Below are 12712 nucleotides of genomic sequence, written 5' to 3'. Positions count from 1 at the left end.
CTAGGTAATACAACAAAAGAAAGAGGTGAAAGGATTTTTCCCAGTAGGATGATAGAGGCAGATATCAAAATGATAGGCATGCAACAGGCTGGAGAAAAACCTATCCAAATGAATTAGATCAGAATGCCCTGGAAAATATTTCTTCAGGATGGAATTGATAGAATACTATTATATCTGGATGTATTGAGAGGAGATTTACATAATGGGTGGGGGCGGATAGACAAAAAAGATATATAGTAAAGGAAGAGAAAACATAGTATATCTCAAAGCATTAACTCTCAATGGCATTTATTTAATGCAAAAGCAGGGAAGCAAATCAGGCAGTTTGGCTCCAGATATACTATAGTATAGTATTGCATATTTGAATGCTGGCAGGAATTATTTAGTAGAAAGGTCAAAATGATGATGTATATAAGAGAGAATCACAGGGATGGAGTTCATAAGATGAGATTTAGAGGACGTGTACATGATCTGGTTTTGTAGGAAAAACATTTCCTTTGTTGTACCAAAAGAGAAGAAAATGGGTGCAAAGGAAGGTAGGTTTGTAAGTTTGGTGATGGAAATATGGAGTTCCTGCCTATTGGCTGCTGTTTTCTTACCAAATTTTTCTAATTTTGTGGCAAAGTCATTATCTGAAAATGAAGCAAAAGAGTGGAAAATTTGAGGAAAATGTGAGAAGAAAGAATGGTCTTGGAAAAGGGGGAATCCAGCTTCCTAGAGAAATGTGGTAATTGCCTGGGAGTATAGAGTACCTGTTTAAGGTTGTTATGCTTGAGTTTATAGTAGTGCCAACCTTCTTTTCTTTGAATATTTTTATTGAAGTATAATTTACAATATTATATTAGTTTCAGGTGTACAGCATAGAATTCAGTATTTTTATAGATTATACTCCATTAAAAGTTATTACAAAATAATGGCTATAATTTCCTGTGCTGTACAATATATCCTTGTTGCTTGTTTTATATATAGTAGTTTGTATCTCTTAAACCCATACCTCTATCTTACCTCTCCCTCTTCCTTCTCCCCACTAGTAATCACAAGTTTGTTTTTTATATCTGTGAGTCTGCTTTTGTTTTGCTATCTACATTCATTTTATTTTTTAAATTCCACTTATGATATCATACAGCATTTGTTTTTCTCTGATTTTTTTTACTAAGCATAATATTTTCTAGGTCCATCCACGTTGCTGCAAAAGTAGAATTTCATTCCTTTTCATGGCTGAGTAGTATATATAAGTATATAAGTAATATATAGATATATATATACTTACATATATGAATGAAAAAATGAAATTCCATATATATATATGGTGTATATATATATATATATATATATATATATATATATACCACTTTTTCTTTATCCATTTGTCTGTTGATGGACACTAGGGTTGCTTCCATATTTTGGCTATTGTAAATGACTATGAACATATGAACATTGCGGTACATGTATCTTTTCAAATTAGTGTTTTTATTTTTTCCAGATATATACCCAGGAGAGAAAAGGCTGGATCATATGGTAGTACTATTTCTGGTTTTTCGAGGAAACTCCATACCTTTTCGCATAGTGGCTACACCAATTTACATTCTTATCAACAATGTACCAGGTTTCCCTTTTCTCCACATCCTCACCAACATTTGTTATTTGTGGCCTTTTGGATGATAGCCATTCTGACAGGTGTGAGGTGGTATCTCACTGTTGTTTTGACTTGCATTCCTCTAGTAATTAGTGATGTTGAGCATCTTTTCATGTGCCTGTTAGTCACTGGGTCTTCTTTGGAAAAATGTCTTTTCAGGTCTTCTGCACATTTTTTGATTGAGTTGTTTGTATGTTTGATATTAAGTTGTATGAGCTATTTATATATTTTGGATATTAACCCCTTGTCAGTCATATCATTTGCAAATATTTTCTCCCATTTCATAGGTTGTCTTTTCGTTTGGGCGATGGTTTCCTTTGCAGTGCAAAAGCATTTAAGTTTAAAAGAAACAGATTCACAGATATCGAAAACAGTGGGGAGAGAGAAGGAGAGAGGGGTAAAAGGGGTAGGGGATTAAGAGGTACAAACTTTTATGTATAAAATAAAATAAATAAGCTATGAGGATATATTGTACAACACAGGGAATATAGACAATATCTTTAAATAACTATAAGTGGAGTATAAGCTTTAAAAACTGAATCACTATGTTGTACACCTGTAACATATAATACTGTACATCACTATACTTCAATTTTTAAAAAAGCTTTTAAGTTTAATTAGGTCCCATTTGTTTCTTTATGCTTTTATTTCTTTTGCCTTAGGAGACAATTTTTTTTTAATTGCTGAGATTTATAGCAAGAGTGTTCTACATATTTTCTCTTCTAGGAATTTTATGGTTTCAGATTTTACATTTAGGTCTTTAACCCATTTTGAGTTTATTTTTGTTTATAGTGTAAGGAAATGTTCTAATTTCATTCTTTTGCATGTAGCTGTCCAGTTTTCCCAGCACCACTTATTGAAGAATCTGTCTTTTCCCCATTGTATACTCTTGCCTCCTTTATTCTAGAATAATTGACCATATAAGGGTTTGTTTCTGGGCTCTCTATTCTGTTCCATTGATCTATGTGTCTATTTTTGTGCCAGTACTTTACTGTTTTGATTACTAAAGCTTTGTAATATAGTTTGAAATTAGGGAGTGTGATAACTCTTGGCTTTGTTATTTCTCAAGATTACTTTGACTATTTGAGGTCTTTTGTGGTTCCACACAAATTTTAGGATTATTTGTTCTAGTTCTGTGAAAAATGCTATGGGTATCTTGATAGAGATGGCACTGAATCTGTAGGTTGCTTTGGGCAGTATGGACATTTAAACAATATTAATTCTTCCAGTCCATGAGCACATTATATGTTTCCATTTCTTTGTGGTATCTTCAATTTCTTTCATCAATGTCTTTCAGAGTATAGGTCTTTCACCTCTTTGGTTAAATTTATTCCTGGGTATTTTATTCTTTTTGATGCAGTTGTAAATGGGATTGTTTTCTTAATTTCTCTTTCTGATAGTCTGCTATTAGGATATAAAAATGCAACAAATTTCTGTATATTAATTTTGTATCCTGCAATTTTACTGAATTCATTTGTTAATTCTAATAGTTTTTTGTTTGTTTGTTTGTTTGTTTTTTGTGGAATGTTTAGGGTTTTCTATGTATACTATCCTGCTGCTGGCAAATAGTGACAGTTTTACTTCTTCCCTTCTGATTTGGATTCCTTTCATTTCTTTTTCTTGTCTTGTCTCTTCCTTTTATTTCTTCTTCCTTGCTGTGACTAGGACTTCCAATAAAAGTGGTGAGAGTGGGCATCTTTGTCTTGTTCCTGAATTTTGAGGAAAGGCTATCAGCTTTTCACTGTTGAGTATGATGTTAGCTGTGGATTTGTTATAAAAGGCCTTTATAATGTTGAGATATGTTCCTGTATACCAACTTTGATGAGAGTTTTTATCATTAATTGATGTTGAATTTTGTCAGATGCTTTTTCTGCATCTATTGAGATGATCATGTAATTTTTATTCTTTCTTTTGTTAATATGGTGAGTCACATTGATTGATTTGTGAATATTGTCCATTCTTGTCACCCTGGAATAAATCCCACTTGATCGTGGTGTATGATCCTTTTATATATTGTTGGATTTGGTTTGCAAATATTTTGTTGAGGATTTCAGCATCTATATTCATCAGAGACATTGGCTTGTGATTTTCATTTTTGTAGTGTCTTGGCCTAGTTTTGGTATCAGGGTAATGGTGGCCTCGTAGAATTAATTTGGGAGTGTTGCATTCTCTTCAACTTTTTGGAATAGTTGAGAAGGATAGGTATTAGCTCTTCTTTATATGTGTGGTAGAATTCCCTCTGTGAAGCCATCTAGTCCTAGATTTTTGTTTGCTGGGAGGTTTTGGGGGGTTTTTGTTGTTGTTGTTGTTACAAATTCAATTTTACTACTGTTGATCACTGTTCAAATTGTCTGTTTCTTCTTGATTCAGTCTTGGCAGGTTATATGTTTCTAGAATTTGTCAATTTTTTCTAGGTTGTTCAATTTGTCAGTATATAACAATTCATAGTATTCTCTTATGACTTTTTTTGTATCTCTGTGGTATCAGTTGTTATTTCTCCTCTTTCACTTCTTATTTTATTTGGGTCTTCTCTGTTTTCTTCTTGGTGAGCCTGGCTAGAGGTTTATCAATTTTATCTTTTCAAAAAAACCCAGCTCTTAATTTCACTGATCTTTTCTATTGTTTTGGGGGTCTCTATTTTATTTATTTCTTCTCTGATCTTTATTATTTCCTTCCTTCTGTTTACTTTAGGCTTTATTTTTACTTCTTTTTCTAATTCCTTTAGATGGTAGGCTAGGTTGTTTGAGATTTTCCTTGTTTCTTGAGGAAGGCCTGTATTACTATAAACCTCCCTTTTAAAACTACTTTTGCTGCATCCCATAGATTTTGGAAAGCTATGTTTCTACTTTCATTTCTTGAAGAATTTTCTGATTCTCCTCAATATATTCATTGACCCACTGTTTTTTTTTTGGGGGGGGGGTTGTGTGTTTTCTTTTTATTTATTTTATTGGCTGTGTTGGGTCTTTTTTGCTGTGCGCGGGCTTTCTTTAGTTGCGGTGAGTAGGGGCTACTCTTCCTTGTGGTGTGTGGGCTCCTCATTGCATGGATTCTCTTGTTGTGAAGCACGGGCTCTAGGCGCGTGGGCCTCAGTAGTTGCAGCACATGGGCTCAATAGTTGTGGCGCACAGGCTTAGTTGCTACACAGCATGTGGGATCTTCCTGGAGCAGGGATCAAACCCGTGTCCCCTGCATTGGCAGGTGGATTCTTAACCACTGCACCACCTAGGAATCCTGACCCACTGGTTTTTTAAGCAGCGTGTTGTTTAGTCTTCACGTGTTTGTGCTTTTCCTATTTTTCTTTCTGTAATTGATTTCCAGTTTTATACATTGTGATTGGAAAAATAATGCTTTATATAATTTCTATTCTCTTAAATGTATTGAGACTTGTTTTATGGCCTAGAATGTGATGTATCCTGGAGAACGTTCCCTGTACATTTGAAAAGAATGTGTATTCTGCTGTTTGTGGATGGAATGCCGTATAGATATCTACTAAGACCAACTGGTCTACTGTGTCATTTAAGACCACTTTTGCCTTACTGATTTTCTGTCTGGATGATCTGTCCATTGATTTAAGTGGGATGTTAAAGTCCCCTACTATTATTGTATTATTGTGAAGTACACTTTTTCCCCACAGCTGATCACTGCCCCCACCCTGTTGTGAAGCCATACTGCAGGGCCATTGGTGCCCACATAGATTCTCAGCATGTGTCATGGTGTAAGCTGTGGTGGACTGGCCAGCATCAGAGTTCTGGGTCTCTTCTGAGGTGCTGCTTGAGCACAAGCCAACAATGGCCACCACCATCCCACCCAGATGCCATCCTGGGACCCTGTTGCCTCTGTGTCCCGTGGCTGAACTTTTTCTCTGGTCATGGCAGCCCTAGATCCAGTGCCGAGCTACAACGTGGAGTAAACAGGAGTGGATCATTCACTTTGCTTAGGCTAGGGCACACACTGAGGTTGTCAGGGGAAACCCAGCAGCTACTAGAGCAGTCTTCAATCCAACCTCTCCACTCTGCTTTGGGGACAAGTCAACATGCATGCACTCCTCAGGAGCAAAGTCCAGGCTTCCCTCAGCCCTCCTGTTAATCTCAGTGGTCCTCTGACCAGCCAAGGGGGCTCATCTCCCTTGTGCAAGACCCCAGGACTGGGGAGCCCAATCTGTGGCTCAAACCACTTACTCCCCAAGGTGGGTCTCTATCTGTGTAGTCTCCCTTTTCCTCTAAGTCCCCTTCCAGGGCCACAGGTCCCAACTTGATCACTTTTCTTTCCTTCCTATCTGATTATGCATGGTTCTTTCTTACAGCCTTGTTTGTACAGAAGTCTTTCTTCCAGTTTCCAGTTAGTTTTCAGAGAGAATTGCTCCACGTGTATATGTTTTCTTGATGTGTTCATGAGGGGAGGTAAGATCCACATCCTTCTACTCTGCCATCCTGATTGATCCGTGGTGCCAATCATCTTGTTGTGTGATCAACAAGAGATGTTAGTGATTTGAAGGAATCAAATGATTAAAAAAAAAAAAGAAAAGCAAAAGCAGGAAATTCTAACGTGAAATAGAAGGTTAAAGTTTACATTTCTGGGCACCTAGATGCTAGCAGATAGGAGGGAAGTGGTTACACTCTAACCATCTGCCTGGCTTATGACTGTTAATATAAGTATGTATTCCATGGTCCTGTGTACTGCTAACAATGAATGAAATAAGTATTGATATATTAATATAATATACTCATACTATACTTAATGCAAATTCTATGAAGTGTTCCAAGAAATAAGTTTGAGAAGCAAAATAAATTCTTACATTGGCAATTTCAACAAATGATTTTGTGTAGAGCTATTATAGGAGCTTGCTGGGAGAATCAAATATTATCCATTAATGTTCCCTAGTATTTTCCAGTGTTGAATGTTTGCTATAAGCTACAGTTCTTTGTAAATACTATTAAACCTCATATTTCTTATTTATGAAACAATATTTCAATATCTATATATCCATAATAATAAAGAACACAAAGAATGTTAGAAGCATTTTAAGAAAGATAATGGAAATCAGTCAGCCCATTGCCAGATATGTTTTAAATTACTGCAATGCAAAGTATCATCAATTGGGGGCTTTAATAGTATCTCAGACTCATAGGTATATTCATAACATCAGAAAGTCAAAAACTGAAAAAAGTCCTAATGAGCCAATGCCTACTACTTCTAAGAGCTGTGCACAGTTTAATAGTATGCCAAGGGACCATATTTAAGAAAAAAAAACAATAAGCAAAACTAGCAGTAGATGGATTATCTACCAACACATTCTCCAAAAAATGAATTTTTTAGGGCAAGTTTGTTAAATAAAGGACTTCAGTTTCCCAAAGGTTTATCATTAATTTTGACATTAATATATAATTACTATAATAGAAGAATTATACATTAAAAAATGTGGTGCCCTGCATGAATTCAAATTTTTCAGGGAGAGAAAGAGGGCAATTACATCCTAGTGGGTTAAATCTAGAGATATGTTCATTGGGTTGAGAGATTACAATGAAACAGCACCTAATATCCTATTCAAAAAGGTGGTGCTTGGGCTGAACCTTGAAGGAAGGCTAAGACCAAGCCAGGAGAACAAAGTGGGAATGGGTCCAAGCAAAGGGTGCAGCCCCGTAGCATGAAAGCATGACAGTTTCAGAAAAATTAGATGTGACTGTAGTAAAGAGTATGGATAATTTTGTGGTGGGAAAGGTACATAGACCTAGTTTATGAAGGTCTTTTTATGTCATATAGGGACTTTGAATTTCATCCTGAACGCTATGAAAATACCTCAAAGTATTTTAAGGAGAGGAATGACAATTCAAATGTGCCTCTGTAAAATGAAAGATGTGAAACAAGGATTTTCTGTAGTTTCTTCCATCTTTAGTGGTCTGTGATCCTACAAACAGTGAAGTCCTGATCAGAGTAGAGAGGATGAAGAGCCAGAGACAGTTATGCGAGTGATCTCATAGGAGCTATGGGAGGATTGCTGTGAAGTAAGGAGTCTGGGTGATGCCGTTAGCTGGCATGGGGATAGAGGAGAGAGGCCAAGGGTAAGATAGGTTCCATTTTGAACATGTTAAGATTTGGCATTCCTTTCAAAACTCACTAATGTTACTAGATGTTCTCAGCCCTCCTCTCAAATTTTCATTAGCACTGGGAAGAAAAGGACTACTGAGTCCTCTAAGTTTTCATAGTAGTTGGGCCTACACTGCTTTCAAAAAAGAAAGGGGGAAAGAAAAAGCCACTCCCAGCAACTACTTAATGATTAAGTCATTTCAGAACTTCATCCAAATCCACTTAATTACACCCTTTAGTTCCCATCTAATTATTTTAGTCTTAACACTAATATCACTTTGGGGAGAACTTGCTGATCTATTTGATTTCTTAATGTGGCCTATCAATTCCACAGTTTATAGCCAAATTATAATCATCCTCATCTGTATCCTTTCCCAACTGTTCTCTCTTTAAAGCAAGTTCTTGCTACTACTTGAAGAATAAAACCTTCCCTCTCCCCGATAGAAGTACATTCAGAGACCCCCCCCGCCCCCCCCCCCCCCCACACACAGAGTATCATGCCCTATACCATGGACATACTGGGTACCCAGTGTTTCTTAGGGCCGGTGATAATACATGTTCAAAGTAATTTCATTTTTCCTTTGGAGAGGAAAAGGAGAAGAAAGGCACTGCTAGGATGTGACTGTGGTTTGAATGAATAAGTATCATGAATGGTTAGAATGGAGGTCCACTGTATTTTGCAGAAAGTCCAACTTTATAAGGGGCCCAAAGAGGCAAGATTGACCAATGATTATTTGTGGTATATTTTGGTTTTAAGGGTGTGTCTGTGTGTCTGTGTAGAGGAAGTGAGTTGCCTCAGTGGAGAGGCTGTACTGAGAAAGGAAATAAACTAGTTTCTGATAGTTGAAAAGATGACTGCACTGCAATAGCATGCAAAGTTGGAGAAGGAGTGAGGACACAGATGAGTCAGGTGAGCTGGACTGTAATTAGATTCCACAATCAGGTCATCAAATAGGAATTTATATACAAAGAGCAACAACACACACTCCTCCTCAAATGATGATCTACATCAACCAGGGAACCTTTAGTCTCTCAGGTGTTTCTGACTTTGGAAATCCTCTCTTCCCCCTCCTTCTCAGTTCTCTTGGAAAATTAGAGACTTGGTATTTCTCCAAGCCCAAAAATAAAGCAAAGCAAAACCAAGTAAGATTCCAAGGAAAACATTTACAGAGATGGAGAATGAAGAGAAAATCATAATCCAAAAAGAAACATGTACCATAATGTTCATTGCAGCACTATTTACAATAGCCAGGACATGGAAGCAACCTAAATGCCCATCAACAGACGAATGGATAAAGAAGATTTGGCACATATATACAATGGAATATTACTCAGCCATAAAAAGGAATGAAATTGAGCTATATGCAATGAGATGGATAGACCTTGAGACTGTCATACAGAGCGAAGTAAGCCAGAAAGAGAAAAACAAATACCATACGCTAACTCATATATACGGAATCTAAAAAAATGGTACTGATGAACCTGGTGATAGGGCAAGAGTAAGGACGCAGAGGCAGAGAATGGACTGGAGCACACGGGGTTGGGGTGGGGGAAGGGGAAGCTGGGACTAAGTGAGAGAGTAGCATAGACATATATACACTACCAACTGTAAAATAGATAGCTAGTGGGAAGTTGCTGTATAACAAAGGGAGATCAACTTGATGATGGGTGATGCCTTAGAGGGCCAGGACACGGAGGGTGGGAGGGAGTCACGGGAGGGAGGGGATATTGGGATATATGTATAAATACAGCTGATTCACTTTGGTGTACCTCAAATCTGGTACAAGAGTGTAAAGCAATTATATTCCAATAAAGAGCTTAAAAAAATAAAGATATGGAGAATGAAAAACACCAAATTCAGAAGTGATTTATTTCAACTGGGGTGTATTTCTGTCTTAAGGAGGCAGGACAGAGTGGGGAGCAAAGTTCGTAAGCAACTTCAACTGTAATGTTAATGTATTATTTCTTGAACTGGGTATTAGGTACAGTGGTGTTTGTTATGCCAGGGTATCTGAAATATTTCATAATTTTCAAAAGGAGATGTTAAAAAAAGGAAAGAGAGCAACAGAAAGATCATTTTGTCTGTGTCCCTATTTCTACCTGGGAAAAGATAGGAGCCCTTCCTAATTATTCTAATTTTATTATAAACTGAAAAACTGTTCACAAGCAAGACTGTGTCTCCCCTCATCTTTGAGATTAATGCTCAGAAGTCAATTCATTTTTTTAGCAAATGCTCAAATCACACACCTATGAAGCTGGATCAACTTCAGTGGCTCCATCCATGGGTGTAACTCTAGTTGCATTGAACTTCTGATTTGGAACTTCCTGTTTTGTTAGTATTATGACATCAAACATGTTTGAATGACACATCAGGAAGAGAGGCCATCATCCTTAAATGCTCAGTCAGCTCTGTTATCCACATGCCACTGATAGGGTGCTGAGTTATTCCAAGCTTCCTCAAACCTCCTTTCTCCTCATTTAGTCCTGCCCTGCCTCTTCTGTACCGTAGCCTCATGGTCACTGCACTTCTGCAATGATCACATTGCAGAGATCACATAGAGAAAAGATGAAAGCCATGTGTCATCTTGTTATAAAAGATATGAATAGCTACAAGACAAAAAAAAATGAGACAAGAAAGGAGGAATCTAGTTATTAGAATTATTATACATTATCTGTGTATTTCATATTTCCTACTTGGGATTTTCTCCAAAATAGAGGCTGATTGGCATCATACTGATACATGGCAAGCTTTGTGTCATACTGCCTGAGTTGAAATCCCTGTTCTACTACATCCTAACTACATGCTCCTGAGCAAGTTATTTAACCTCTTTGTAAAATTTATATATTAACGGTGCCTACCTTTTGAACTTCAAATAAAGAGTAAATGAGGGCTTCCCTGATGGCTCAGTGGTTGAGAATCTGCCTGCCACTGCAGGGGACACAGGTTCGAACCCTGGTCCAGGAAGATCCCACATGCCTCAGGGCAACTAAGCCTGTGCACCACAACTACTGGGCCTATGCTCTAGAGCCTGCAAGCCACAACTGTTGAGCCCATGTGCCACAACTACTGAAGCCCGTGTGCCTAGAGCCCATGCTCCCCAACAAGAGAAGCCACAGCAATGAGAAGCCCGTACACCACAACAAAGAGTAGCCCCCACTCCTTGCAACTTGAGAAAGCCCGCACACAGCAATGAAGACCCAACTCAGCCAATAAATTTATTTTTTAAAAAAAAGTAAATGATGCATGAAAGTACTTAGCAGAGCACAATTCCCAGTGCATATTAAGAGCTTAATAAATATTGGCAATTAACATGTGCATTGATTTTAATTTTTCTTCCTGCCCTTTGGTATTGAGGATAACATATCCAGGAAAAACCAGCTTCCAAGCAAAAGGCATATCTGGTGAAAGTGGCTTCCATTCCTGGAGGAAGATTCCTTCCTGAAAGCACTGGGTTCTTTCACCTACTCTTTTCCGGTTATTTTGACTACAGGTGCCAGAAATCTGCCATTGGAAGGAGATAGGAGTTGTTAAACTGGTTGGTAGCTTCTTTTGTTTTTATTTCTTAATAGTCATTGCAACCTTCTACGCACAGCTAAAAGAGACCAGAGCCCAAATGACAAAGGGCATGTTCCCTTCCTCGAGGCTGTCCAGTCACTTTTTCATCAGAACAGGGACCTCTTGGGGGAGAAAATGGTTTTATTTCCCCCAGAAATAAATGAAGCCAAGAAAGTGGTTGACAAACTGTGGAGCAGCGGTGTCTCAGAGCCGGCATCCCTCGCCTTAGACGCCTTCTTCCGTGGTCCTGAGTGGAGCTGCTAGAATTATGAGCTGCTAGGAAAAAGCTTGAGGATGATAGTGACTCTAAAAGGCTAGAAAAGCGAGTAGCAAAACTGGACACAAAGGATTTTAACTTGGAGAATTCAGGGGACTACTTCGAGAGGAAGACGGCAGTTATAGATAGAAAATCAAGTTTCAAACAGTCACACGGAAAAGCATACTGCCCAGTAGACTGTGTTTATATCAAGATCTTAAAAAAAACAAACACGATGACTCTGCCTTCGTCCAGTCTCAGCCCAAACCAGTGCCCCCTCCTCCCAGCCCTCCTCTATTATTAAAGGCTCTTTATTGGCTCTCAACGAAGAGGCGCGGGCAAGAGACGATTGGCTAAGTGAGAGCAGCACCGCCCCGCTCCGTCCCCTCCCACGCCCTCCCTAGAGAAACAGCTGGAATGAGAAGTAGGGAGGGAGGGAGGGCTGGGATTGGCTTAGAGTCAGTGGCAGGGGTGGGGTGAGGCAGCGCAGATGAAGCATTTACCTGTCTAGGTAAGTCTGGAAAAGGTCAAAAGAAGAAAACAGTAGGAGGCAGGGGACGCAGTCACTGTCTCCGTCTCTGCCCTTTGAAACAGAAGGGTATTCCTTTCCTCTCTTCAGCTCCCCGCCCAGTGAAGGTGAGTGAATTACTAACCAACTGTTGCTTCTTCTGCAGCAAGAGGGGCTGCTTCATGGGAAGGCAGAGCTACAGAATTGAGGGTAGCCCTTTATACCCCAGCTGGGGGCTTTCCTCTGTGTTCCTCCACTCTCTGGGTCCAGTAGGGGATCAGAGTAGGTTGGTAGCTTCTTGACGTTGGGGTGTTTTAGTGGAGACCGGGGCTGAGACGCATTTTTTTTTTTCATCTGCCTATTTAGGTTGAATAGCATATTGTGCAGACACAAGAAAAGAAAATGGGTTTGTTTTAGAAATTTCCATCTCAGAACAACTGAAATTGAGTTGTGATTTTGGAAAAGAGTTGGAGTAGAGGGAGTCAAAATGGAAAATCTCCCAGAGGAAGAAAAGTGCTTTGGTTTTCCACTGCATTTCTAACAGGAAAATTTCTCATGGCCTTATCAACTCAGTGTCCATGTTTATTTAAATAAAGGGTGCAGTGTGTGTGTGTTCAGTAATGGTAGTGTGATTGATAATGGAGCTCTTTGTGGACAAGTGTGTAAGGTGTA

At 38.5% G+C, this 12712-nt stretch overlaps 1 protein-coding gene across 3 annotated transcripts in view; it reads left to right on the top strand.

The window, feature by feature from the left end:
* Nucleotides 1-12712, top strand: part of C3H1orf116 (chromosome 3 C1orf116 homolog) — a 39064-nt gene that overhangs the window by 14968 nt on the left and 11384 nt on the right. Inside the window, exon 1 of one of the 3 annotated variants that reach the window (XM_057726482.1) lies at nt 11981-12168. The exons of 1 other annotated variant lie outside the window; for it this stretch is intronic. The gene's annotated coding sequence lies outside the window, so the exon portion shown is untranslated. Of the gene's footprint in view, nt 1-11980; nt 12169-12712 lie in introns of those variants that run through there. One more of the 3 variants, XM_057726483.1, reaches the window with a different exon arrangement.

The sequence above is a fragment of the Hippopotamus amphibius genome, chromosome 3 (genome assembly GCF_030028045.1).
Source record: "Hippopotamus amphibius kiboko isolate mHipAmp2 chromosome 3, mHipAmp2.hap2, whole genome shotgun sequence".
NCBI classification, from domain to species: Eukaryota; Metazoa; Chordata; class Mammalia; order Artiodactyla; family Hippopotamidae; genus Hippopotamus; species Hippopotamus amphibius.
This window is presented reverse-complemented; position numbering and strand designations above follow the sequence as displayed.